The following is a 26,010-nucleotide window of genomic DNA, read 5'->3' on the forward strand; positions in this document are numbered from 1 at the left end:
CTTTACCTAGAAAATAATTAGTATAACTGTGACAGTGTACATTGGAGAGAATGTATGCTAATTCGATAGAGATGAACACATTCAAAGGGAATGTTATTAATTGGCATAACGTTGTATCTTTTAAATCAAAGCACATTGGTACATTGGAACTATACGTGGGGTTAAAAGTACATCCCTAATGCCCTCCCACGTCCAGCTGTGTCTCTGGTGTAGGGAGGAGGACGTCACATAAAACAGGCTAATTCTATTTGTCCTAGTCTGAATCAACTAAATCACACAGGGCCTACACCTGGGGCCGTGGGTCCCTACAGTACCACAACACACACACATAGAGACTGTTTCAGATGGTGTCCTTGCAAACAAAATAACATCCCAATTAGCCTCACAAAGTCCTTGTGTTTGTTCCCATCATCAAAGACACTTTGGGGTGGATCAAAGAGAATTCTGTGCTATGATTTTTACTAAAGAGCTTATTCACGGCTGCAACATGGACCCTTTTGCAAAAACAGGATCAACATCAGAGGGTGTTTTTTTCACGATTTCATTAGGATTTACAATGGTGTTTCTGGAGGAGAGGTTTGTTAATATCTGGGTTATATAGTCTGATCTAATCAAGATAAACTGACTGTGGACACAAACAGTATTCAACATGAAAGGTAGACATTAATGATCTGGTGAGGGGGCAGTGTGTTTTGCTGCAGGCAATGTAATTTAAGCCTATTTAGCATTTAGTCCAAAAATCCCATTAGGAAATAATTGAACAGTCAAGCATTAAAAGCAGAGGTATCTCCACATCTGCAAATGTATTGAAATCCACACGCTTTCGTCTATCATTTACTGTACAGCAAAATGCACAATATCATCATCAGAAAAGTTCAAGTCAATAAAATGGATGAAGTCTGAAAATATAACCAATTTTGCTACATGAACTTGCAACCTGGCTGAATTTTTTATTGGACCTCATCTAACGGATAAAAGCCTTGAATCATCTGCCCTTCTCAGCGACACTGAGGAAGTTAAACCAAGGTACAGAAAGGTATAGCAATGAAGATGAATCAGACAGCGGTCAGAGCCAAATCAAGTGCCTGTATAGTAATGCTTTATTCTCTCTACAGCCCTATCTGGGAGTTATTAGAGAGAGAAAAGGACCTTGCTCTACTTGTCACCAGCTACTCAAGGACTCTGTAATTTAGTTGGAAGGTTTAGAACTCCTTGCTCAGAATGACTGGTACAGTACACAGTGCTGTCTTAAGACGAGCTCTAAAAATGTACCTCTCTCCTGCTAACAGCTTATCCGGAGATGGAATTAACATCATTTTGCATAATCTCAGGGTACATTTTCATCACAACGCTACTAATGAATTCAAAATATTTAAATTCCCTTTAAAGACTTGACTTAAAATATAACAACTTGCAGCTAGTGGCAAAATGTTGCCCAATAGTGATTCAACCATTGCTAGGTTACCTATTACTATGATTTTAAGTTAATAATGTTGAATAAACCCACTGTCAGTATTTGTTTTCAACTGTGTGCTTGTTGAAAATAGTCAGATATGGAATTAGAGAAAGTCCCCCCAGTGTTTAAATGTGCAAACACACATGGTGGAGAGTGAGCGGACTAGTCATCGTCCAATGTTTTTTACCACCATAGATAAGGGAGCAGCCATTAAACCTGCTCTTTACAAGACTAGAGGACACAAACGCAGCAAAAAAAGAAACGTCCCTTTTTCAGGACCCTGTCTTTCAAAGATAATTCGCAAAAATCCAAATAACTTCACAGATCTCCATTGTAAAGGGTTTAAAAACTGTTTCCCATGAACATGCACCTGTGGAACGGTGATTAAGACACTAACAGCTTACAGACAGTAGGCAATTAAGCTCACAGTTATGAAAACTTAGGACACTAAAGAGGCCTTTCTATTGACTCTGAAAAACACCAAAAGAAAGATGCCCAGGGTCCCTGCTCATCTGCGTGAACGTGCCTTAGGCATGCTGCAAGGAGGCATGAGGACTGCAGATGTGGCCAGGGCAATAAATTGCAATGTCCGTACTGTGAGACGCCTAAGACAGCGCTACAGGGGGGACAGGACGGACAGCTGATCGTCCTCGCAGTGGCAGACCACATGTAACAACACATGTACAGGATCGGTACATTCGAACATCACCACTGCGGGACAGGTACAGGATGGCAACAACAACTGCCCGAGTTACAACAGGAACACACAATCCCTCCATCAGTGCTCAGACTGTCCGCAATAGGCTGAGAGAGGCTGGACTGAGGGCTTGTAGGACTGTTGTAAGGCAGGTCCTCACCAGACATCACCGGCAACAACGTCGCCTATGGGCACAAACCCACCGTCGCTGGACAAGACAGGACTGGCAAAAAGTGCCCTTCTCTGACGAATCGCAGTTTTGTCTCACCAGGGGTGATGGTCGGATTCGCGTTTATCATTGAAGGAATGAGCGTTACACCAAGGCCTGTACTCTGGAACGGGATCGATTTGGAGGTAGAGGGTCCGTCATGGTCTGGGGCGGTGTGTCACAGCATCATCGGACTGAGCTTGTTGTCATCTCAACACTGTGCATTACAGGGAAGAAATCCTCCTCCCCCCTACGGCATGATAATGCCACCAGCCATACAGCTCATTCTGTGCGTTATTTCCTGCAAGACAGGAACAGTGTTCTGCCATGGCCAACGAAGAGCCTGGATCTCAATCCCATTGAGCACGTCTGGGACCTGTTGGATTGGAGGGTGAGGGCTAGGGCCATTCCCCCCCGAAATGTCTGGGAACTTGCAGGTGTCTTGGTGGAAGAGTGGGGTAACATCTCACATCAAGAACCGGCAAATCTGGCGCAGTCCACGAGGAGGAGATGCACTGCAGTACTTAATGCAGCTGGTGGCCATACTGGATACTGACTGTTACTTTTTATTTTGACACCCCCCCCCCCCCCCCCCCCCCCCCGTTGTTCAGGGACACATTATTCCATTTCTGTTAGTCACATTTTATTTTATTTTTTATTTCACCTTTATTTAACCAGGTAGGCTAGTTGAGAACAAGTTCTCATTTGCGACTGCGATCTGGCCAAGATAAAGCATAGCAATTCGACACATACAACAACACAGAGTTACACATGGAATAAACAAAACATGTATATTTGTTCCTAACTTCCCTGAAAAGTTGCATATCACAGGGGCTATTCGATGCTAATGCAGAACGCCACAGGATGTTTTTGTCCTGGTCAAGGGCAGACAGGTCTGGAGTGAACCAAGGACTATATCTATTCCTAGTTCTACATTTTTTGAATGGGGCATATTTATTTAAGATGGTGAGGAAGGCACTTTTAAAGAATAGCCAGGCATCATCTACTGACGGGATGAGGTCAATGTCATTCCAGGATACCCCGGCCAGGTCGATTAGAAAGGCCTGCTCGCAGAAGTGTTTTAGGGAGTGTTTGACAGTGATGAGGGGTGGTCGTTTGGTTGCAGACTCATTACGGATGCAGGCAATGAGGCAGTGATCGCTGAGATCTTGATTGAAAAAAGTAGAGGTGTATTTGGAGGGCGAGTTAGTTAGGATGACATCTATGAGGGTGCCCGTGTTTACGGATTTGGAGTTGTACCTGGTAGGTTCATTGATAATTTGTGTGAGATTGAGGGCATCAAGCTTAGATTGTAGGATGGCCGGGGTGTTAAGCATGTCCCAGTTTAGGTCACCTAGTAGCACGAGCTCAGAAGATAGATGGGTGGCAATCAATTCACATATGGTATCGAGGGCACAGCTGGGTGCAGAGGGAGGTCTATAGCAAGTGGCAACAGTGAGAGACTTGTTTCTGGAAAGGTGAATTTTTAGAAGTAGAAGCTCGAATTGTTTGGGTACAGACTTGGATAGTAATACAGAACTACAGGCTAACTTTGCAGTAGATTGCAACACTGCCCCCTTTGGCAGTTCTATCTTGGCGGAAAATGTTATAGTTAGCGATGGAGATTTCAGGGTTTTTGGTAGTTTTCCTAAGCCAGGATTCAGACACGGCTAAGACATCCGGGTTGGCAGAGTATGCTGAAGCAGTGAGTAAAACAAACTTAGGGAGAAGGCTTCTAATGTTAACATGCATGAAACCAAGGCTTTTACAGTTACAGAAGTCAACAAATGAGAGCACCTGGGGAGTGGGAGTGGGGCTATACGAACTGGCCGTCTAGCACGTTCGGAACAGAGAGTAAAAGGAGCAGGTTTCTGGGCTCGATAGCATAGATTCAAGGCATAGTGTACAGACAAAGGTAAGGTAGGATGTGAGTACATTGGAGGTAAACCTAGGCATTGAGTAATGATGAGAGAGATATAGTCATTAGAGACGTTTAAACCATGTGATGTCATCGCATATGTAGGAGGTGGAACAACATGGTTGGTTAAGGCACATTGTGCAGGGCTAGAGGCTCTACAGTGAAATAAGACAGTCATCACTAACCAGGACAGTAATGGACGAGGCATATTGATTTTAGAGAGAGGCATGCGTAGCCAAGTGAACATATGGGTCCAGTGAGTGGTTGGGCTGACTGGGGACACGGCGATTCAGACAGTTAGCAGGCTGATGCTAACAAGCTAACAGTTAGTAGGCCGGGGCTAAACAAGCTAGCAGTTAGAAGACCGGGGCTGGCAAGCTAGCAGTTAGCAGACCGGGGCAGGCAAGCAAGCAGTTAGCAGGGGCTAGCAGTTAGCAGACCGGGGCAGGCAAGCTAGCAGTTAGCAAACCGGGGCAGGCAAGCTAGCAGTTAGCAGACCGGGGCAGGCAAGCTAGCAGTTAGCAGACCGGGGCTAGTAAGTTAGCCTTTGGGGGACGTCGCGATGGGGGTAAGTCTGTTTTTGCCTCTTCGTGCGGTGACGTTGATAGACCAGTCGTAGACCATTAGTAGGGTTCCAGGTAGACCTAGGTAGCTAGCAGGCCTAGCAGCCTGAGGGGCCTGTTGGAGTCCTCTGGCAGATTATGTCGGTATTCTAGTCGTAGAGGATCGGCAGGGTTACGTGCCCCGTACCGGCAGTAGAAGGGGTCCGGATATTGTAGCCCAGGAGTGGGCTTCGGTGGTAGCACAGGAGCCCTGGCCGGGCTAGCTTCAGGCTAATTGGTGCTTGCTCCGGGATGGAAACGCTAGCCAGGAATGGTCACCCAGGATTGCGGTTAGCTAGTTGCGAAGATCCAGATGAAAATGTTCAGAGTTTGCGATAGGAATCCGGGGATATGGAGAGAAATAGGTCCTTTATGCTCTGGTTTGAGTCACATTGTTCGAACTGGCGAGCGCTTTCCGAGCTAAAGGTTAGCTGATGACCGCTAGCAATGGTTTGCTAACTGATAGCTGGTAGGTAGTTAGTTGGCTAGCTTCAGTTGAGGGATTCCAGATCCGAAGTAAATAGAAATACTTTAGAAAAAAGCAGATCCACGCCACATTGGGTGAGACGGGTTGCAGGAGAGTATTTAGAAGTTGAGGTTTAAGAAAATATTTTTAAAAGATATGCGAAGAAAAATATGTAAAAAGATATATACAAGGGCAGGACAAAGACATAGACGTCTGACTGCTACGCCATCTTGGATTGAGAATGTCTGTGGAACTTGTTCAGTTTATGTCTCAGTTGTTGAATCTTGTTATGTTGCTACGCCATCTTGGATTGAGAATGTCTGTGGAACTTGTTCAGTTTATGTCTCAGTTGTTGAATCTTGTTATGTTCAAACAAATATTTACACATGTTAAGTTTGCTGAAAATAAATGCAGTTGACAGAGAGAGGATGTTTTTTTTTTGCTGAGTTTATTGTTGTCTTTAAAAGGGACCAAGCCCATAAAAAACATATTTCTTATTTTACTGCCTAAGTACCTGCAACAGATATAGCACTCAGTATGGACCCATGACAATCCTACGTTACAGAAAAAAGGTTTAGCATTTTGTCACAAAAGGATTGCAGACTGAGACGCATTGTATGTTTTGTATAGTGTATACCGTTTCCTTTAGATACAGGAAACTGTCCAACAGCATAGATGGAAAATAGACTCATGTGTGCTGTATAGCCATTTTATGTAGCCACGCGTAAAGTAACCATCCATCTTCCTTCATCTCTCTCCCTTTCTCCTTCAATTTGCCTATCTCCCTCCATCTTCCTCTCTCCCTCCCTTTATCTTCCTCCATCCCTCCATCAATCCATCAGTGGTTTCCATTACATCACTGGTGTTTCCCTCGAGACAGCCCTCGACCCAGCGTGTCATATCACCTACTCACATCATCACACGGAGCCTGTGCCCCGCCACCCTCTCCGCTCCCCACCCGCTCTCCGCCTGCTGCCTGCTCCCTGTTCCGCTCCCCACCCGCTCTCCGCCTGCTGCCTGCTCCCTGTTCCGGCTGCATGCTAGAAATGCCACCAACCCAGACATAATTTCAAAGGGCTGTGCTGTACTCCTTTATTTCTCTATCGATCGCTCCCTCCCTTTCTCTCTCTCTAAATCATCTCTATTTCAGAGCACCAAGATACAGCACATTTAGATGGGTTCATTCCCTTCAAACATGTTACTCTGGAGTAGATTTTTTTTTAAATGTCTTGTGATATCAAAGATGGTATAAAGTACAAAGATAGAGTACCTTTTACATTCTTGGTCAGAAATGTAGGCCAATGGATTATAATTGAAAGGTCATATTCACCTAGTGGAACGAATGCCATGATATGAAAGGACAGGGAAGAGGGATCATGTAAAAATGAAGACACAAGCAGACGTGTCACAGACCTGTAGTTAACTTGAGGGAAAAGTTGCACTTGACCAGATCTAGAATCACATTAGCCAACCCCCAACCTTTTCTATTGGAAAGATGGAAAAACATCTAATCCAGAAACTACTAATCAATACTCTACTTAAGTCAACAAGCCACTTAAAAATATTTGGGGGGGCTGGCTTGCTGGAAGATCAGGATGACTCCTTATGTCTGTTTAAATTAATTTTCAGAGGCTCATGAATGCAACTTAATTACACAGACATGGGTATTGGTTTTCTAATTCAGATGAATGACTTTGACCTGAAAAAAAATCTAATGTGGTCTTTCATAACACAAGAGTAACAAAAAGGACAGTTGCTTTCAAAGTAATAAAAAATTGCTTTCAAAGTAATCGAAAGGGATTCTATCTGGGTCATACAATCCATTGTGCTAGGAGAAACATACAAAAGACAACAGAAAAACCAGCTAGTAATACTTCAAAGGAGATGGAGGCAGCAACAGTGTGCAGCTAACCTCTCCCAATACTTCAGAACCCCAAAAAATCTAAAACCCATAACTGCAGGACCACATAGGATCATGTCAAGCAGACAGCTGATTAAAACAAAGCATCCCAGATGTAGATCTGCTCGTGTTGGTGCTGTTTTACGTCCATTTGCCGGATTAGTGATCTGGAGTGGCTTACATTCATATCTTCATACATTATTTACTCACATAGCTGAACTTTCTGCTGTGCCACAAAGTCTGTAGCATTAGTAAAAGTCCCCTACAGATGCATTACTTATAAAACATCTCTGCACTTAGCAAAAGAGTGTCATCTGCACTGCTATTTTAGTTATCAGTTAATCTGACTATTCTCTCATTATTGATTTAATTGACTTATTTCAGCAATTTGAGGGATTTCTGTATAGTTGTCTAATGTTGGTGGAGAATATTATACTCCTGAATCACTATGATGAATATAATAGTTTTACTTGAGTGTATTTTTAACAAAGCTGAGTGTTACTTTGAAGTCAAAAGTGTAGGAATACAGGTGAAATCAGTTATTGACACAGACATGCTGGCGTAGTGATTACTTTCGAAAAAGCTATTATTTCAATACCCTAAAAAGCCTGCCCCCCCAAAAAAATAAATAAATAAATAAATGATGTCTATTTGTTTAGCTCGTGGCCCACCACTTAGATTAGATTTTGGCCCACCAAGCCCAAAAGTTTGAGCACCCTTTCTGTATAGCCTTGCTCGGTGTATAATATATCATAATGATTGTGGTTAGGCTATTGCATCTATTGCATCTTCGACAAAATTGCTTTCGCCCTTAAACACAGAAATTGCATTCCATATCCTGATAAAAGCAACCCATTCATGAAGAAGTACTGATATTATGCTCTTCTTTTCAATCGCTGAAGAAAATCTGCAGCAGTTTTGAGGACATTTCTATGTGCTTGGTGTAACCTACTTTAGGTGCCTATTTGCTGTAGGCATTCTTTTCAAGCCAGTAACCAGGGTCTGTCGATGCCTTTTTCACCTTTACAGTATATCTATGTGAATAAACTTGGCTAGATAGTGAAATATTTAACGTTAAACCTCTTTGATGTTAAGTCCCATATATTGGGGACTTCTAGCAGTTCTGGACCAGTTCCGACTGACATTTGTGTGTACAAAGCGCTCTGTGAACATCGTAGAGTCCAGTGCCTTATTGTGCCAGAAAACCCCATCGGTCTGCTCTTGTTACCACTCTGTCAGTGGAGCTGACTTGAACTGTCAGGTTTCACACCCCACATTTGCATATGGAGTGACATGTCGTATTTTCTGTCCTATCCATACAATGAATCGATTTGCTCTCCCTCGGCTCGACGGAGCCCAACCTGGGAGATAGCACAAGAAAGGGGGCAGTCTAGCAATCATATTCTCATCTTGCTGTGATATTCTCAGCTGGATTTAGAGCTCTCAACATGAAAAAATACTAAATAATTTCATAGAATTGAAAAACAACCACTTTCGCTTGGTCACAGAGGGATGTAATCGCTTTGTGTGTGAAGATAAAGTTGTAACGACTCTGCAGACATTCAAATGGTGTCTGTCTCTGCATTGCTCTGAGGAGGCTTGGCAGATAATGCTCTCTCGTCAGTTACAGTGCCTTCAGAAAGAATTCGCCCCCTGACCCCCTCCAAATTTAGTTGTGTTACAAAGTGGGATTAAAATGGATTTAATGTCATCTTTGGTCAACGATCTACACAAAATACTCTGTAATGTCAATTTTTTTATGAGAAATATCACACTAATATATCTTGATTAGATAAGTATTCACCCCCCTGAGATAATGCATGTTAGAAACACCTTTGGCAGCGATTACAGCTGTTAGTCGTTTTGGGTAAGTCTCTAAGAGCTTTGCACACCTGGATTATACAATATTTGACCATTTCTATTTTCAAAATTCTTTGGAACATTTACATTTTAAAAAGTCTCATAAATCCATGTAGGCATCACAATAAATCCATTATTTATTTTAGACAGGTCTAAAGAAACATAATATGAAGAAAATGTAGTCTATTTCAGAAGAACAAAATAGCATACTCTGAGTTGTCCTTATGTTAGGCCCTGATCTGGCTATGCCATATGGCTGTGGGCTACACTAGTTCATTTACTAGCAGACAAGATTTACTTAGAATATTATTTTATAGTATGAAGAATACAATTGAAAATATAAAGGATCTTTTCTCCAAACAATTTGAGGTAGTTCATTTAGAGTTCTTTGTGCAACTAGTTGTGATAAAAATGTTGGGCTATATGTTTTGATTTTGAATACACTCTAAGGCTGCATAATGCGGCTCTAATGATGATTTGAAATAAGTTGCATGAAGGGCATGAGCACTGCTCTATTTTTTGTGCAGGCTGTACACACTTCACCAGTCTCTAATTCACAATTTGACAAGCACTTGATAATGCCTCAAATTTCCCAGCTGCATCCCCTTTGCGTGGCTGTAATGCCACATAAAAAAATCCATGCTTTTCGCGGCCAGCGACCGTTGTGCCCTTGGGCTGAAAATAATAATTATAATTCCCTTTTCCCGGCTGCTTGCTGAAGCACCTCTCACTCACATGGCTCTTCGTCACGTGTTCGGGTCTTTCTCACAGGCTACAAGTGAAGACAGTCCAAATGTATTTTTCGTCAGCCAAGTAAGCCTACCAAACCGCAAAAGCACTAGCCTATGTCAATCTACTATCCCCCATAGTACAAAAGTTGACGTATTCTATTCTGTGGGTGTCACGCCCTGACTTTAGTTATATTTGGTTTCTTTATTATTTGGTTAGTTCAGGGTGTGACAAGGGTGGTTGTTTAGTTTTTGTCTGGTCTATGAGTTTTTGTTATCTATGGGGATTTTGTATTGTCTAGCGGTAATTAGGTTGATGGTGGCCTGGATGGGTTCCCAATCAGAGACAGCTGTTTATCGTTGTCTCTGATTGGGGAGCCTATTTAGATTGCCATTTTTCCAAGTTGGTTTTGTGGGTAGTTGTCCTTGTTTAGTTGCCTGTGAGCACTACGTTGGCTTCACGTTTTGTTGTTTTGTGAGTTTGTTAAAGTGTTCTTCGTTTAAATAAATAGAGGAATGGATTCTAATCACGCTGCGCCTTGGTCCACTCCTTTAAACGGCCGTGACAGAACTACCCACCAAAAAAGGACCAAGCAGCGTGGGAACCAGGAGCAGTGCAATCTGGACTCATGGACATGGGAGGAGATTCTAGATGGAGAAGGACCCTGGACACAGGCTGGGGAATATCGCCGCCCCCGGGAAGAGCTGGAGGCAGCCAAAACTGAGAGGCAGTGGTATGAGGAGGCAGCACGGCAGCGCGGCTGGGACGAGAGGCAGCCCAAAGAATTTATTGGGAGGGGGTACACGGGGGGGGTGGCTAAGTCAGGTAGGAGACCTGAGCCAACCCCCCGTGCTTACCGTGGAGAGAGGTGGACCGGGCAGGCACCGTGTTATGCCGTGAGGCGCACGGTGTCCCCGGTGCGCAGGCATAGCCCGGTGTGTTACATCGCAGCGCCTCGTATCGGCCGGGCTAGAGTGGGCATCGAGCCAGGTGCTATGAAGCCGGCTCAGCGCATCTGGTCTCCAGTGCCTCTCCTCGGCCCGGGGTATATGGCACCAGCCCTATGCACGGTGTCCCCGGTTCGCCAGCACAGCCCAGTGCAGTCTGTTCCACCTCGCCGCACTGGCCGGGCTACGGGGAGTATCCAGCCAGGAAAGGTTGTGCAGGCTCGGTGCTCGAGACCTCCAGTGTGCCTCCACAGTCCGGTCTATCTGGTGCCTCCTCCACGTACCAGGCCTCCGGTGGCAGCCCCACGCACCAGGCTGTCTCTCCGTCTCCTCCCTCCAGGTTCGCCCGTCTGTCCTGAGCTGCCAGAGCCGCCCGTCTGTCAGGAGCTGCCAGAGCCGCCCGTCTGTCAGGAGCTGCCAGAGCCGCCCGTCTGTCAGGAGCTGCCAGAGCCGCCCGTCTGTCAGGAGCTGCCAGAGCCGCCCGTCTGTCAGGAGCTGCCAGAGCCGCCCGTCTGTCAGGAGCTGCCAGAGCCGCCCGTCTGTCAGGAGCTGCCAGAGCCGCCCGTCTGTCAGGAGCTGCCAGAGCCGCCCGTGAGTCAGGAGCTGCCAGAGCCGCCCGTGAGTCAGGAGCTGCCAGAGCCGCCCGCCAGTCAGGAGCTGCCAGAGCCGCCCGCCAGTCAGGAGCTGCCAGAGCCGCCCGCCAGTCAGGAGCTGCCAGAGCCGCCCGCCAGTCAGGAGCTGCCAGAGCCGCCCGCCAGTCAGGAGCTGCCAGAGCCGCCCGCCAGTCAGGAGCTGCCAGAGCCGCCAGTCCGGAGCTGCCAGAGCCTCCCTCCTGCCCGGAGCTGCCAGAGCCTCCCTCCTGCCCGGAGCTGCCAGAGCCTCCCTCCTGCCCGGAGCTGCCAGAGCCTCCCTCCTGCCCGGAGCTGCCAGAGCCTCCCTCCTGCCCGGAGCTGCCAGAGTCTCCCTCCTGCCCGGAGCTGCCAGAGCCTCCCTCCTGCCCGGAGCTGCCAGAGTCTCCCTCCTGCCCGGGGCCCGCGGCGAGGGTCAGGGTCTGCGTCACTCACCAGAGCCACCACCGCGGGGAGATGCCCACCCAGACCCTCCCATATAGGTTTAGGTTTGCGGCCAGGAGTCCGCACCTTTGGGGGGGGGGGGGGTACTGTCACGCCCTGACTTTAGTTATATTTGGTTTCTTTATTATTTGGTTAGTTCAGGGTGTGACAAGGGTGGTTTGTTTAGTTTTTGTATTGTCTATGGGTTTTCGTCTTGTCTAGGGTTTTTGTTATCTATGGGGATTTTGTATTGTCTAGGGGTAATTAGGTTGATGGTGGCCTGGATGGGTTCCCAATCAGAGACAGCTGTTTATCGTTGTCTCTGATTGGGGAGCCTATTTAGGTTGCCATTTTCCAAGTTGGTTTTGTGGGTAGTTGTCCTTGTTTCGTTGTCTGTGAGCACTACGTTGGCTTCACGTTTTGTGAGTTTGTTAAAGTGTTCTTTGTTTAAATAAATAGAGGAATGGATTCTAATCACGCTGCGCCTTGGTCCACTCCTTTAAACGGCCGTGACAGTGGGAGAAATAAATATTCCAAACATAGTCTGGGATAGTTGTGGAATGCGATCGATCCCAAATTAATACAACCACTAGCATAAAAAAAAATGTTTTTAAGTAATGAGCCTGACGAAACAAATGAGAATGTTTAGCTTAAAATGTTGATAACACCATTCTCAAAAGTGGCCACAAATGTGATTATGCATGAATTGCTTTTATTATAAAGTTGCATTTTTATGGTGAAAATTATCTTTCCCAAACTTGAAATGTATGGCTGCGTATGTATGCCAGTTATGCTCTACACCCCTTGTAAAGCAGATTAATGTGCTTTATTTTAAATAAAGGTTAAATAAAAAATAAATAAAACATGATTTGAAAAAGTCGCAAAAATAATAATAATGTGCTGTTTGCCTTAAAATGGGCATCATTCACAAGTGATAATTTATCATTCACAAGTGATAGGCTAATATTGTCACCCATCACACTATTCTTATTTGAATCTTGTTTTTACATATACTAAATTATATGTGTGAAATTTGTTTTGATTTAGAATAGACCATTATCGTGCACCTGTCACAATACAGGGGCAGCGGGAAAAACGACATGTCATCTATGCACTTAAATAGCGAATGGAGGATGCTTTTCACGTGATTCATTTACATGCCAGCCAGATAGGCTATACTCCTGTTGAAAAGAGAAGCAATGTGCTTAATATTAGGAAAGTTGAGAAATATATATAGTAGGCCTAGCCTGTAGGACGCTGATAGGATCATCCTCTTTTTAATAGAGGCCATCACTCTGTTTTCTCACCCAATTGCATAACCTATAGAAACAAGCTCATGGGCTCTCATGAAGGGTTTGATTCAATTTTCGCTAATATTTGCATTGTTGTCAGAGTGATTAGAGCGACAATAGAGTGCGGAGTACCAGGCAGTTAGCAAGTTTGGTAGGCTACTACTGACAAACAGCATCAGAGCTTGAAGCCTAATTACCGTGACTAAACGGTCACCTGGAATTTGACTGCCGTCAAGATAGTAATAGTGTCACCATAACAGCCCTAAGCATGATGCAGCTTTGTATTCAGGACAAAAAGTGAATTTCTTTGCCACAATATTTTCAGTATTACTTAAGTGCCTTGTTGCAAACAGGATGCATGTTTTGGAATATAAAACATACTGTTTCCTCTGATTGAGAGCCATATTAAGGTAGGTTGTTCTCACTGTTTGTTTGTGGGTGATTGTTCCTGTGTCTGCCACATGGGACTGTTTCGTTTGTTCGTTCGTTTTAGGTAGTCTGTTCCTGTTCGTGCGTTCTTCGTCTATATGTAAGTTCGTTTGTTTCAGGTCTGTTGCCTTCGTTTATTGTTTTGTAGTTTGTTCTAGTGTTTTGTCAGTGTTTTCGTCTTTCATTCAATAAATTAGTATGTATTCCTCACCTGCTGCGCCTTGGTCCGTTCATTCACCACAAGACGAACGTTACAGGGTGTGACAAGGGGTGTGTCATGTCCTGACCATAGTTCTTATGTGTTTTGCTTGTTTTAGTGTTGGTCAGGACGTGAGCTGGGTGGGCATTCTATGTTGTGTGTCTAGTTTGTCTGATGCTAGCAGGCTGATGCTAACAAGCTAACAGTTAGTAGGCCGGGGCTAAACAAGCTAGCAGTTAGAAGACCGGGGCTGGCAAGCTAGCAGTTAGCAGACCGGGGCAGGCAAGCAAGCAGTTAGCAGGGGCTAGCAGTTAGCAGACCGGGGCAGGCAAGCTAGCAGTTAGCAAACCGGGGCAGGCAAGCTAGCAGTTAGCAGACCGGGGCAGGCAAGCTAGCAGTTAGCAGACCGGGGCTAGTAAGTTAGCCTTTGGGGGACGTCGCGATGGGGGTAAGTCTGTTTTTGCCTCTTCGTGCGGTGACGTTGATAGACCAGTCGTAGACCATTAGTAGGGTTCCAGGTAGACCTAGGTAGCTAGCAGGCCTAGCAGCCTGAGGGGCCTGTTGGAGTCCTCTGGCAGATTATGTCGGTATTCTAGTCGTAGAGGATCGGCAGGGTTACGTGCCCCGTACCGGCAGTAGAAGGGGTCCGGATATTGTAGCCCAGGAGTGGGCTTCGGTGGTAGCACAGGAGCCCTGGCCGGGCTAGCTTCAGGCTAATTGGTGCTTGCTCCGGGATGGAAACGCTAGCCAGGAATGGTCACCCAGGATTGCGGTTAGCTAGTTGCGAAGATCCAGATGAAAATGTTCAGAGTTTGCGATAGGAATCCGGGGATATGGAGAGAAATAGGTCCTTTATGCTCTGGTTTGAGTCACATTGTTCGAACTGGCGAGCGCTTTCCGAGCTAAAGGTTAGCTGATGACCGCTAGCAATGGTTTGCTAACTGATAGCTGGTAGGTAGTTAGTTGGCTAGCTTCAGTTGAGGGATTCCAGATCCGAAGTAAATAGAAATACTTTAGAAAAAAGCAGATCCACGCCACATTGGGTGAGACGGGTTGCAGGAGAGTATTTAGAAGTTGAGGTTTAAGAAAATATTTTTAAAAGATATGCGAAGAAAAATATGTAAAAAGATATATACAAGGGCAGGACAAAGACATAGACGTCTGACTGCTACGCCATCTTGGATTGAGAATGTCTGTGGAACTTGTTCAGTTTATGTCTCAGTTGTTGAATCTTGTTATGTTGCTACGCCATCTTGGATTGAGAATGTCTGTGGAACTTGTTCAGTTTATGTCTCAGTTGTTGAATCTTGTTATGTTCAAACAAATATTTACACATGTTAAGTTTGCTGAAAATAAATGCAGTTGACAGAGAGAGGATGTTTTTTTTTTGCTGAGTTTATTGTTGTCTTTAAAAGGGACCAAGCCCATAAAAAACATATTTCTTATTTTACTGCCTAAGTACCTGCAACAGATATAGCACTCAGTATGGACCCATGACAATCCTACGTTACAGAAAAAAGGTTTAGCATTTTGTCACAAAAGGATTGCAGACTGAGACGCATTGTATGTTTTGTATAGTGTATACCGTTTCCTTTAGATACAGGAAACTGTCCAACAGCATAGATGGAAAATAGACTCATGTGTGCTGTATAGCCATTTTATGTAGCCACGCGTAAAGTAACCATCCATCTTCCTTCATCTCTCTCCCTTTCTCCTTCAATTTGCCTATCTCCCTCCATCTTCCTCTCTCCCTCCCTTTATCTTCCTCCATCCCTCCATCAATCCATCAGTGGTTTCCATTACATCACTGGTGTTTCCCTCGAGACAGCCCTCGACCCAGCGTGTCATATCACCTACTCACATCATCACACGGAGCCTGTGCCCCGCCACCCTCTCCGCTCCCCACCCGCTCTCCGCCTGCTGCCTGCTCCCTGTTCCGCTCCCCACCCGCTCTCCGCCTGCTGCCTGCTCCCTGTTCCGGCTGCATGCTAGAAATGCCACCAACCCAGACATAATTTCAAAGGGCTGTGCTGTACTCCTTTATTTCTCTATCGATCGCTCCCTCCCTTTCTCTCTCTCTAAATCATCTCTATTTCAGAGCACCAAGATACAGCACATTTAGATGGGTTCATTCCCTTCAAACATGTTACTCTGGAGTAGATTTTTTTTTAAATGTCTTGTGATATCAAAGATGGTATAAAGTACAAAGATAGAGTACCTTTTACATTCTTGGTCAGAAATGTAGGCCAATGGATTATAATTGAAAGGTCATATTCACCTAGTGGAACGAATGCCATGATATGAAAGGACAGGGAAGAGGGATCATGTAAAAATGAAGACACAAGCAGACGTGTCACAGACCTGTAGTTAACTTGAGGGAAAAGTTGCACTTGACCAGATCTAGAATCACATTAGCCAACCCCCAACCTTTTCTATTGGAAAGATGGAAAAACATCTAATCCAGAAACTACTAATCAATACTCTACTTAAGTCAACAAGCCACTTAAAAATATTTGGGGGGGCTGGCTTGCTGGAAGATCAGGATGACTCCTTATGTCTGTTTAAATTAATTTTCAGAGGCTCATGAATGCAACTTAATTACACAGACATGGGTATTGGTTTTCTAATTCAGATGAATGACTTTGACCTGAAAAAAAATCTAATGTGGTCTTTCATAACACAAGAGTAACAAAAAGGACAGTTGCTTTCAAAGTAATAAAAAATTGCTTTCAAAGTAATCGAAAGGGATTCTATCTGGGTCATACAATCCATTGTGCTAGGAGAAACATACAAAAGACAACAGAAAAACCAGCTAGTAATACTTCAAAGGAGATGGAGGCAGCAACAGTGTGCAGCTAACCTCTCCCAATACTTCAGAACCCCAAAAAATCTAAAACCCATAACTGCAGGACCACATAGGATCATGTCAAGCAGACAGCTGATTAAAACAAAGCATCCCAGATGTAGATCTGCTCGTGTTGGTGCTGTTTTACGTCCATTTGCCGGATTAGTGATCTGGAGTGGCTCACATTCATATCTTCATACATTATTTACTCACATAGCTGAACTTTCTGCTGTGCCACAAAGTCTGTAGCATTAGTAAAAGTCCCCTACAGATGCATTACTTATAAAACATCTCTGCACTTAGCAAAAGAGTGTCATCTGCACTGCTATTTTAGTTATCAGTTAATCTGACTATTCTCTCATTATTGATTTAATTGACTTATTTCAGCAATTTGAGGGATTTCTGTATAGTTGTCTAATGTTGGTGGAGAATATTATACTCCTGAATCACTATGATGAATATAATAGTTTTACTTGAGTGTATTTTTAACAAAGCTGAGTGTTACTTTGAAGTCAAAAGTGTAGGAATACAGGTGAAATCAGTTATTGACACAGACATGCTGGCGTAGTGATTACTTTCGAAAAAGCTATTATTTCAATACCCTAAAAAGCCTGCCCCCCCCCAAAAAAAATAAAAAAATAAATGATGTCTATTTGTTTAGCTCGTGGCCCACCACTTAGATTAGATTTTGGCCCACCAAGCCCAAAAGTTTGAGCACCCTTTCTGTATAGCCTTGCTCGGTGTATAATATATCATAATGATTGTGGTTAGGCTATTGCATCTATTGCATCTTCGACAAAATTGCTTTCGCCCTTAAACACAGAAATTGCATTCCATATCCTGATAAAAGCAACCCATTCATGAAGAAGTACTGATATTATGCTCTTCTTTTCAATCGCTGAAGAAAATCTGCAGCAGTTTTGAGGACATTTCTATGTGCTTGGTGTAACCTACTTTAGGTGCCTATTTGCTGTAGGCATTCTTTTCAAGCCAGTAACCAGGGTCTGTCGATGCCTTTTTCACCTTTACAGTATATCTATGTGAATAAACTTGGCTAGATAGTGAAATATTTAACGTTAAACCTCTTTGATGTTAAGTCCCATATATTGGGGACTTCTAGCAGTTCTGGACCAGTTCCGACTGACATTTGTGTGTACAAAGCGCTCTGTGAACATCGTAGAGTCCAGTGCCTTATTGTGCCAGAAAACCCCATCGGTCTGCTCTTGTTACCACTCTGTCAGTGGAGCTGACTTGAACTGTCAGGTTTCACACCCCACATTTGCATATGGAGTGACATGTCGTATTTTCTGTCCTATCCATACAATGAATCGATTTGCTCTCCCTCGGCTCGACGGAGCCCAACCTGGGAGATAGCACAAGAAAGGGGGCAGTCTAGCAATCATATTCTCATCTTGCTGTGATATTCTCAGCTGGATTTAGAGCTCTCAACATGAAAAAATACTAAATAATTTCATAGAATTGAAAAACAACCACTTTCGCTTGGTCACAGAGGGATGTAATCGCTTTGTGTGTGAAGATAAAGTTGTAACGACTCTGCAGACATTCAAATGGTGTCTGTCTCTGCATTGCTCTGAGGAGGCTTGGCAGATAATGCTCTCTCGTCAGTTACAGTGCCTTCAGAAAGAATTCGCCCCCTGACCCCCTCCAAATTTAGTTGTGTTACAAAGTGGGATTAAAATGGATTTAATGTCATCTTTGGTCAACGATCTACACAAAATACTCTGTAATGTCAATTTTTTTATGAGAAATATCACACTAATATATCTTGATTAGATAAGTATTCACCCCCCTGAGATAATGCATGTTAGAAACACCTTTGGCAGCGATTACAGCTGTTAGTCGTTTTGGGTAAGTCTCTAAGAGCTTTGCACACCTGGATTATACAATATTTGACCATTTCTATTTTCAAAATTCTTTGGAACATTTACATTTTAAAAAGTCTCATAAATCCATGTAGGCATCACAATAAATCCATTATTTATTTTAGACAGGTCTAAAGAAACATAATATGAAGAAAATGTAGTCTATTTCAGAAGAACAAAATAGCATACTCTGAGTTGTCCTTATGTTAGGCCCTGATCTGGCTATGCCATATGGCTGTGGGCTACACTAGTTCATTTACTAGCAGACAAGATTTACTTAGAATATTATTTTATAGTATGAAGAATACAATTGAAAATATAAAGGATCTTTTCTCCAAACAATTTGAGGTAGTTCATTTAGAGTTCTTTGTGCAACTAGTTGTGATAAAAATGTTGGGCTATATGTTTTGATTTTGAATACACTCTAAGGCTGCATGATGCGGCTCTAATGATGATTTGAAATAAGTTGCATGAAGGGCATGAGCACTGCTCTATTTTTTGTGCAGGCTGTACACACTTCACCAGTCTCTAATTCACAATTTGACAAGCACTTGATAATGCCTCAAATTTCCCAGCTGCATCCCCTTTGCGTGGCTGTAATGCCACATAAAAAAATCCATGCTTTTCGCGGCCAGCGACCGTTGTACCCTTGGGCTGAAAATAATAATTATAATTCCCTTTTCCCGGCTGCTTGCTGAAGCACCTCTCACTCACATGGCTCTTCGTCACGTGTTCGGGTCTTTCTCACAGGCTACAAGTGAAGACAGTCCAAATGTATTTTTCGTCAGCCAAGTAAGCCTACCAAACCGCAAAAGCACTAGCCTATGTCAATCTACTATCCCCCATAGTACAAAAGTTGACGTATTCTATTCTGTGGGTGTCACGCCCTGACTTTAGTTATATTTGGTTTCTTTATTATTTGGTTAGTTCAGGGTGTGACAAGGGTGGTTGTTTAGTTTTTGTCTGGTCTATGAGTTTTTGTTATCTATGGGGATTTTGTATTGTCTAGCGGTAATTAGGTTGATGGTGGCCTGGATGGGTTCCCAATCAGAGACAGCTGTTTATCGTTGTCTCTGATTGGGGAGCCTATTTAGATTGCCATTTTTCCAAGTTGGTTTTGTGGGTAGTTGTCCTTGTTTAGTTGCCTGTGAGCACTACGTTGGCTTCACGTTTTGTTGTTTTGTGAGTTTGTTAAAGTGTTCTTCGTTTAAATAAATAGAGGAATGGATTCTAATCACGCTGCGCCTTGGTCCACTCCTTTAAACGGCCGTGACAGAACTACCCACCAAAAAAGGACCAAGCAGCGTGGGAACCAGGAGCAGTGCAATCTGGACTCATGGACATGGGAGGAGATTCTAGATGGAGAAGGACCCTGGACACAGGCTGGGGAATATCGCCGCCCCCGGGAAGAGCTGGAGGCAGCCAAAACTGAGAGGCAGTGGTATGAGGAGGCAGCACGGCAGCGCGGCTGGGACGAGAGGCAGCCCAAAGAATTTATTGGGAGGGGGTACACGGGGGGGGTGGCTAAGTCAGGTAGGAGACCTGAGCCAACCCCCCGTGCTTACCGTGGAGAGAGGTGGACCGGGCAGGCACCGTGTTATGCCGTGAGGCGCACGGTGTCCCCGGTGCGCAGGCATAGCCCGGTGTGTTACATCGCAGCGCCTCGTATCGGCCGGGCTAGAGTGGGCATCGAGCCAGGTGCTATGAAGCCGGCTCAGCGCATCTGGTCTCCAGTGCCTCTCCTCGGCCCGGGGTATATGGCACCAGCCCTATGCACGGTGTCCCCGGTTCGCCAGCACAGCCCAGTGCAGTCTGTTCCACCTCGCCGCACTGGCCGGGCTACGGGGAGTATCCAGCCAGGAAAGGTTGTGCAGGCTCGGTGCTCGAGACCTCCAGTGTGCCTCCACAGTCCGGTCTATCTGGTGCCTCCTCCACGTACCAGGCCTCCGGTGGCAGCCCCACGCACCAGGCTGTCTCTCCGTCTCCTCCCTCCAGGTTCGCCCGTCTGTCCTGAGCTGCCAGAGCCGCCCGTCTGTCAGGAGCTGCCAGAGCCGCCCGTCTGTCAGGAGCTGCCAGAGCCGCCCATCTGTCAGGAGCTGCCAGAGCCGCCCGTCTGTCAGGAGCTGCCAGAGCCGCCCGTCTGTCAGGAGCTGCCAGAGCCGCCCGTCTGTCAGGAGCTGCCAGAGCCGCCCGTCTGTCAGGAGCTGCCAGAGCCGCCCGTCTGTCAGGAGCTGCCAGAGCCGCCCGTGAGTCAGGAGCTGCCAGAGCCGCCCGTGAGTCAGGAGCTGCCAGAGCCGCCCGCCAGTCAGGAGCTGCCAGAGCCGCCCGCCAGTCAGGAGCTGCCAGAGCCGCCCGCCAGTCAGGAGCTGCCAGAGCCGCCCGCCAGTCAGGAGCTGCCAGAGCCGCCCGCCAGTCAGGAGCTGCCAGAGCCGCCCGCCAGTCAGGAGCTGCCAGAGCCGCCCGCCAGTCAGGAGCTGCCAGAGCCGCCAGTCCGGAGCTGCCAGAGCCTCCCTCCTGCCCGGAGCTGCCAGAGCCTCCCTCCTGCCCGGAGCTGCCAGAGCCTCCCTCCTGCCCGGAGCTGCCAGAGCCTCCCTCCTGCCCGGAGCTGCCAGAGCCTCCCTCCTGCCCGGAGCTGCCAGAGTCTCCCTCCTGCCCGGGGCCCGCGGCGAGGGTCAGGGTCTGCGTCACTCACCAGAGCCACCACCGCGGGGAGATGCCCACCCAGACCCTCCCATATAGGTTTAGGTTTGCAGCCAGGAGTCCGCACCTTTGGGGGGGGGGGGGGGGTACTGTCACGCCCTGACTTTAGTTATATTTGGTTTCTTTATTATTTGGTTAGTTCAGGGTGTGACAAGGGTGGTTTGTTTAGTTTTTGTATTGTCTATGGGTTTTCGTCTTGTCTAGGGTTTTTGTTATCTATGGGGATTTTGTATTGTCTAGGGGTAATTAGGTTGATGGTGGCCTGGATGGGTTCCCAATCAGAGACAGCTGTTTATCGTTGTCTCTGATTGGGGAGCCTATTTAGGTTGCCATTTTCCAAGTTGGTTTTGTGGGTAGTTGTCCTTGTTTCGTTGTCTGTGAGCACTACGTTGGCTTCACGTTTTGTGAGTTTGTTAAAGTGTTCTTTGTTTAAATAAATAGAGGAATGGATTCTAATCACGCTGCGCCTTGGTCCACTCCTTTAAACGGCCGTGACAGTGGGAGAAATAAATATTCCAAACATAGTCTGGGATAGTTGTGGAATGCGATCGATCCCAAATTAATACAACCACTAGCATAAAAAAAAATGTTTTTAAGTAATGAGCCTGACGAAACAAATGAGAATGTTTAGCTTAAAATGTTGATAACACCATTCTCAAAAGTGGCCACAAATGTGATTATGCATGAATTGCTTTTATTATAAAGTTGCATTTTTATGGTGAAAATTATCTTTCCCAAACTTGAAATGTATGGCTGCGTATGTATGCCAGTTATGCTCTACACCCCTTGTAAAGCAGATTAATGTGCTTTATTTTAAATAAAGGTTAAATAAAAAATAAATAAAACATGATTTGAAAAAGTCGCAAAAATAATAATAATGTGCTGTTTGCCTTAAAATGGGCATCATTCACAAGTGATAATTTATCATTCACAAGTGATAGGCTAATATTGTCACCCATCACACTATTCTTATTTGAATCTTGTTTTTACATATACTAAATTATATGTGTGAAATTTGTTTTGATTTAGAATAGACCATTATCGTGCACCTGTCACAATACAGGGGCAGCGGGAAAAACGACATGTCATCTATGCACTTAAATAGCGAATGGAGGATGCTTTTCACGTGATTCATTTACATGCCAGCCAGATAGGCTATACTCCTGTTGAAAAGAGAAGCAATGTGCTTAATATTAGGAAAGTTGAGAAATATATATAGTAGGCCTAGCCTGTAGGACGCTGATAGGATCATCCTCTTTTTAATAGAGGCCATCACTCTGTTTTCTCACCCAATTGCATAACCTATAGAAACAAGCTCATGGGCTCTCATGAAGGGTTTGATTCAATTTTCGCTAATATTTGCATTGTTGTCAGAGTGATTAGAGCGACAATAGAGTGCGGAGTACCAGGCAGTTAGCAAGTTTGGTAGGCTACTACTGACAAACAGCATCAGAGCTTGAAGCCTAATTACCGTGACTAAACGGTCACCTGGAATTTGACTGCCGTCAAGATAGTAATAGTGTCACCATAACAGCCCTAAGCATGATGCAGCTTTGTATTCAGGACAAAAAGTGAATTTCTTTGCCACAATATTTTCAGTATTACTTAAGTGCCTTGTTGCAAACAGGATGCATGTTTTGGAATATAAAACATACTGTTTCCTCTGATTGAGAGCCATATTAAGGTAGGTTGTTCTCACTGTTTGTTTGTGGGTGATTGTTCCTGTGTCTGCCACATGGGACTGTTTCGTTTGTTCGTTCGTTTTAGGTAGTCTGTTCCTGTTCGTGCGTTCTTCGTCTATATGTAAGTTCGTTTGTTTCAGGTCTGTTGCCTTCGTTTATTGTTTTGTAGTTTGTTCTAGTGTTTTGTCAGTGTTTTCGTCTTTCATTCAATAAATTAGTATGTATTCCTCACCTGCTGCGCCTTGGTCCGTTCATTCACCACAAGACGAACGTTACAGGGTGTGACAAGGGGTGTGTCATGTCCTGACCATAGTTCTTATGTGTTTTGCTTGTTTTAGTGTTGGTCAGGACGTGAGCTGGGTGGGCATTCTATGTTGTGTGTCTAGTTTGTCTGATGCTAGCAGGCTGATGCTAACAAGCTAACAGTTAGTAGGCCGGGGCTAAACAAGCTAGCAGTTAGAAGACCGGGGCTGGCAAGCTAGCAGTTAGCAGACCGGGGCAGGCAAGCAAGCAGTTAGCAGGGGCTAGCAGTTAGCAGACCGGGGCAGGCAAGCTAGCAGTTAGCAAACCGGGGCAGGCAAGCTAGCAGTTAGCAGACCGGGGCAGGCAAGCTAGCAGTTAGCAGACCGGGGCTAGTAAGTTAGCCTTTGGGGGACGTCGCGATGGGGGTAAGTCTGTTTTTGCCTCTTCGTGCGGTGACGTTGATAGACCAGTCGTAGACCATTAGTAGGGTTCCAGGTAGACCTAGGTAGCTAGCAGGCCTAGCAGCCTGAGGGGCCTGTTGGAGTCCTCTGGCAGATTATGTCGGTATTCTAGTCGTAGAGGATCGGCAGGGTTACGTGCCCCGTACCGGCAGTAGAAGGGGTCCGGATATTGTAGCCCAGGAGTGGGCTTCGGTGGTAGCACAGGAGCCCTGGCCGGGCTAGCTTCAGGCTAATTGGTGCTTGCTCCGGGATGGAAACGCTAGCCAGGAATGGTCACCCAGGATTGCGGTTAGCTAGTTGCGAAGATCCAGATGAAAATGTTCAGAGTTTGCGATAGGAATCCGGGGATATGGAGAGAAATAGGTCCTTTATGCTCTGGTTTGAGTCACATTGTTCGAACTGGCGAGCGCTTTCCGAGCTAAAGGTTAGCTGATGACCGCTAGCAATGGTTTGCTAACTGATAGCTGGTAGGTAGTTAGTTGGCTAGCTTCAGTTGAGGGATTCCAGATCCGAAGTAAATAGAAATACTTTAGAAAAAAGCAGATCCACGCCACATTGGGTGAGACGGGTTGCAGGAGAGTATTTAGAAGTTGAGGTTTAAGAAAATATTTTTAAAAGATATGCGAAGAAAAATATGTAAAAAGATATATACAAGGGCAGGACAAAGACATAGACGTCTGACTGCTACGCCATCTTGGATTGAGAATGTCTGTGGAACTTGTTCAGTTTATGTCTCAGTTGTTGAATCTTGTTATGTTGCTACGCCATCTTGGATTGAGAATGTCTGTGGAACTTGTTCAGTTTATGTCTCAGTTGTTGAATCTTGTTATGTTCAAACAAATATTTACACATGTTAAGTTTGCTGAAAATAAATGCAGTTGACAGAGAGAGGATGTTTTTTTTTTGCTGAGTTTATTGTTGTCTTTAAAAGGGACCAAGCCCATAAAAAACATATTTCTTATTTTACTGCCTAAGTACCTGCAACAGATATAGCACTCAGTATGGACCCATGACAATCCTACGTTACAGAAAAAAGGTTTAGCATTTTGTCACAAAAGGATTGCAGACTGAGACGCATTGTATGTTTTGTATAGTGTATACCGTTTCCTTTAGATACAGGAAACTGTCCAACAGCATAGATGGAAAATAGACTCATGTGTGCTGTATAGCCATTTTATGTAGCCACGCGTAAAGTAACCATCCATCTTCCTTCATCTCTCTCCCTTTCTCCTTCAATTTGCCTATCTCCCTCCATCTTCCTCTCTCCCTCCCTTTATCTTCCTCCATCCCTCCATCAATCCATCAGTGGTTTCCATTACATCACTGGTGTTTCCCTCGAGACAGCCCTCGACCCAGCGTGTCATATCACCTACTCACATCATCACACGGAGCCTGTGCCCCGCCACCCTCTCCGCTCCCCACCCGCTCTCCGCCTGCTGCCTGCTCCCTGTTCCGCTCCCCACCCGCTCTCCGCCTGCTGCCTGCTCCCTGTTCCGGCTGCATGCTAGAAATGCCACCAACCCAGACATAATTTCAAAGGGCTGTGCTGTACTCCTTTATTTCTCTATCGATCGCTCCCTCCCTTTCTCTCTCTCTAAATCATCTCTATTTCAGAGCACCAAGATACAGCACATTTAGATGGGTTCATTCCCTTCAAACATGTTACTCTGGAGTAGATTTTTTTTTAAATGTCTTGTGATATCAAAGATGGTATAAAGTACAAAGATAGAGTACCTTTTACATTCTTGGTCAGAAATGTAGGCCAATGGATTATAATTGAAAGGTCATATTCACCTAGTGGAACGAATGCCATGATATGAAAGGACAGGGAAGAGGGATCATGTAAAAATGAAGACACAAGCAGACGTGTCACAGACCTGTAGTTAACTTGAGGGAAAAGTTGCACTTGACCAGATCTAGAATCACATTAGCCAACCCCCAACCTTTTCTATTGGAAAGATGGAAAAACATCTAATCCAGAAACTACTAATCAATACTCTACTTAAGTCAACAAGCCACTTAAAAATATTTGGGGGGGCTGGCTTGCTGGAAGATCAGGATGACTCCTTATGTCTGTTTAAATTAATTTTCAGAGGCTCATGAATGCAACTTAATTACACAGACATGGGTATTGGTTTTCTAATTCAGATGAATGACTTTGACCTGAAAAAAAATCTAATGTGGTCTTTCATAACACAAGAGTAACAAAAAGGACAGTTGCTTTCAAAGTAATAAAAAATTGCTTTCAAAGTAATCGAAAGGGATTCTATCTGGGTCATACAATCCATTGTGCTAGGAGAAACATACAAAAGACAACAGAAAAACCAGCTAGTAATACTTCAAAGGAGATGGAGGCAGCAACAGTGTGCAGCTAACCTCTCCCAATACTTCAGAACCCCAAAAAATCTAAAACCCATAACTGCAGGACCACATAGGATCAT

General features: G+C 44.9%; 1 protein-coding gene across 1 annotated transcript in view; it reads right to left on the reverse strand.

The window, feature by feature from the left end:
• The window catches only part of LOC120045675 (neuroendocrine convertase 2-like), a 94,312-nt gene that overhangs the window by 50,511 nt on the left and 17,791 nt on the right, over window positions 1-26,010 (reverse strand). The window lies entirely within an intron of this gene.

This window comes from Salvelinus namaycush, chromosome 4, assembly GCF_016432855.1.
Source record: "Salvelinus namaycush isolate Seneca chromosome 4, SaNama_1.0, whole genome shotgun sequence".
In the NCBI taxonomy this organism is placed as follows: domain Eukaryota; kingdom Metazoa; phylum Chordata; class Actinopteri; order Salmoniformes; family Salmonidae; genus Salvelinus; species Salvelinus namaycush.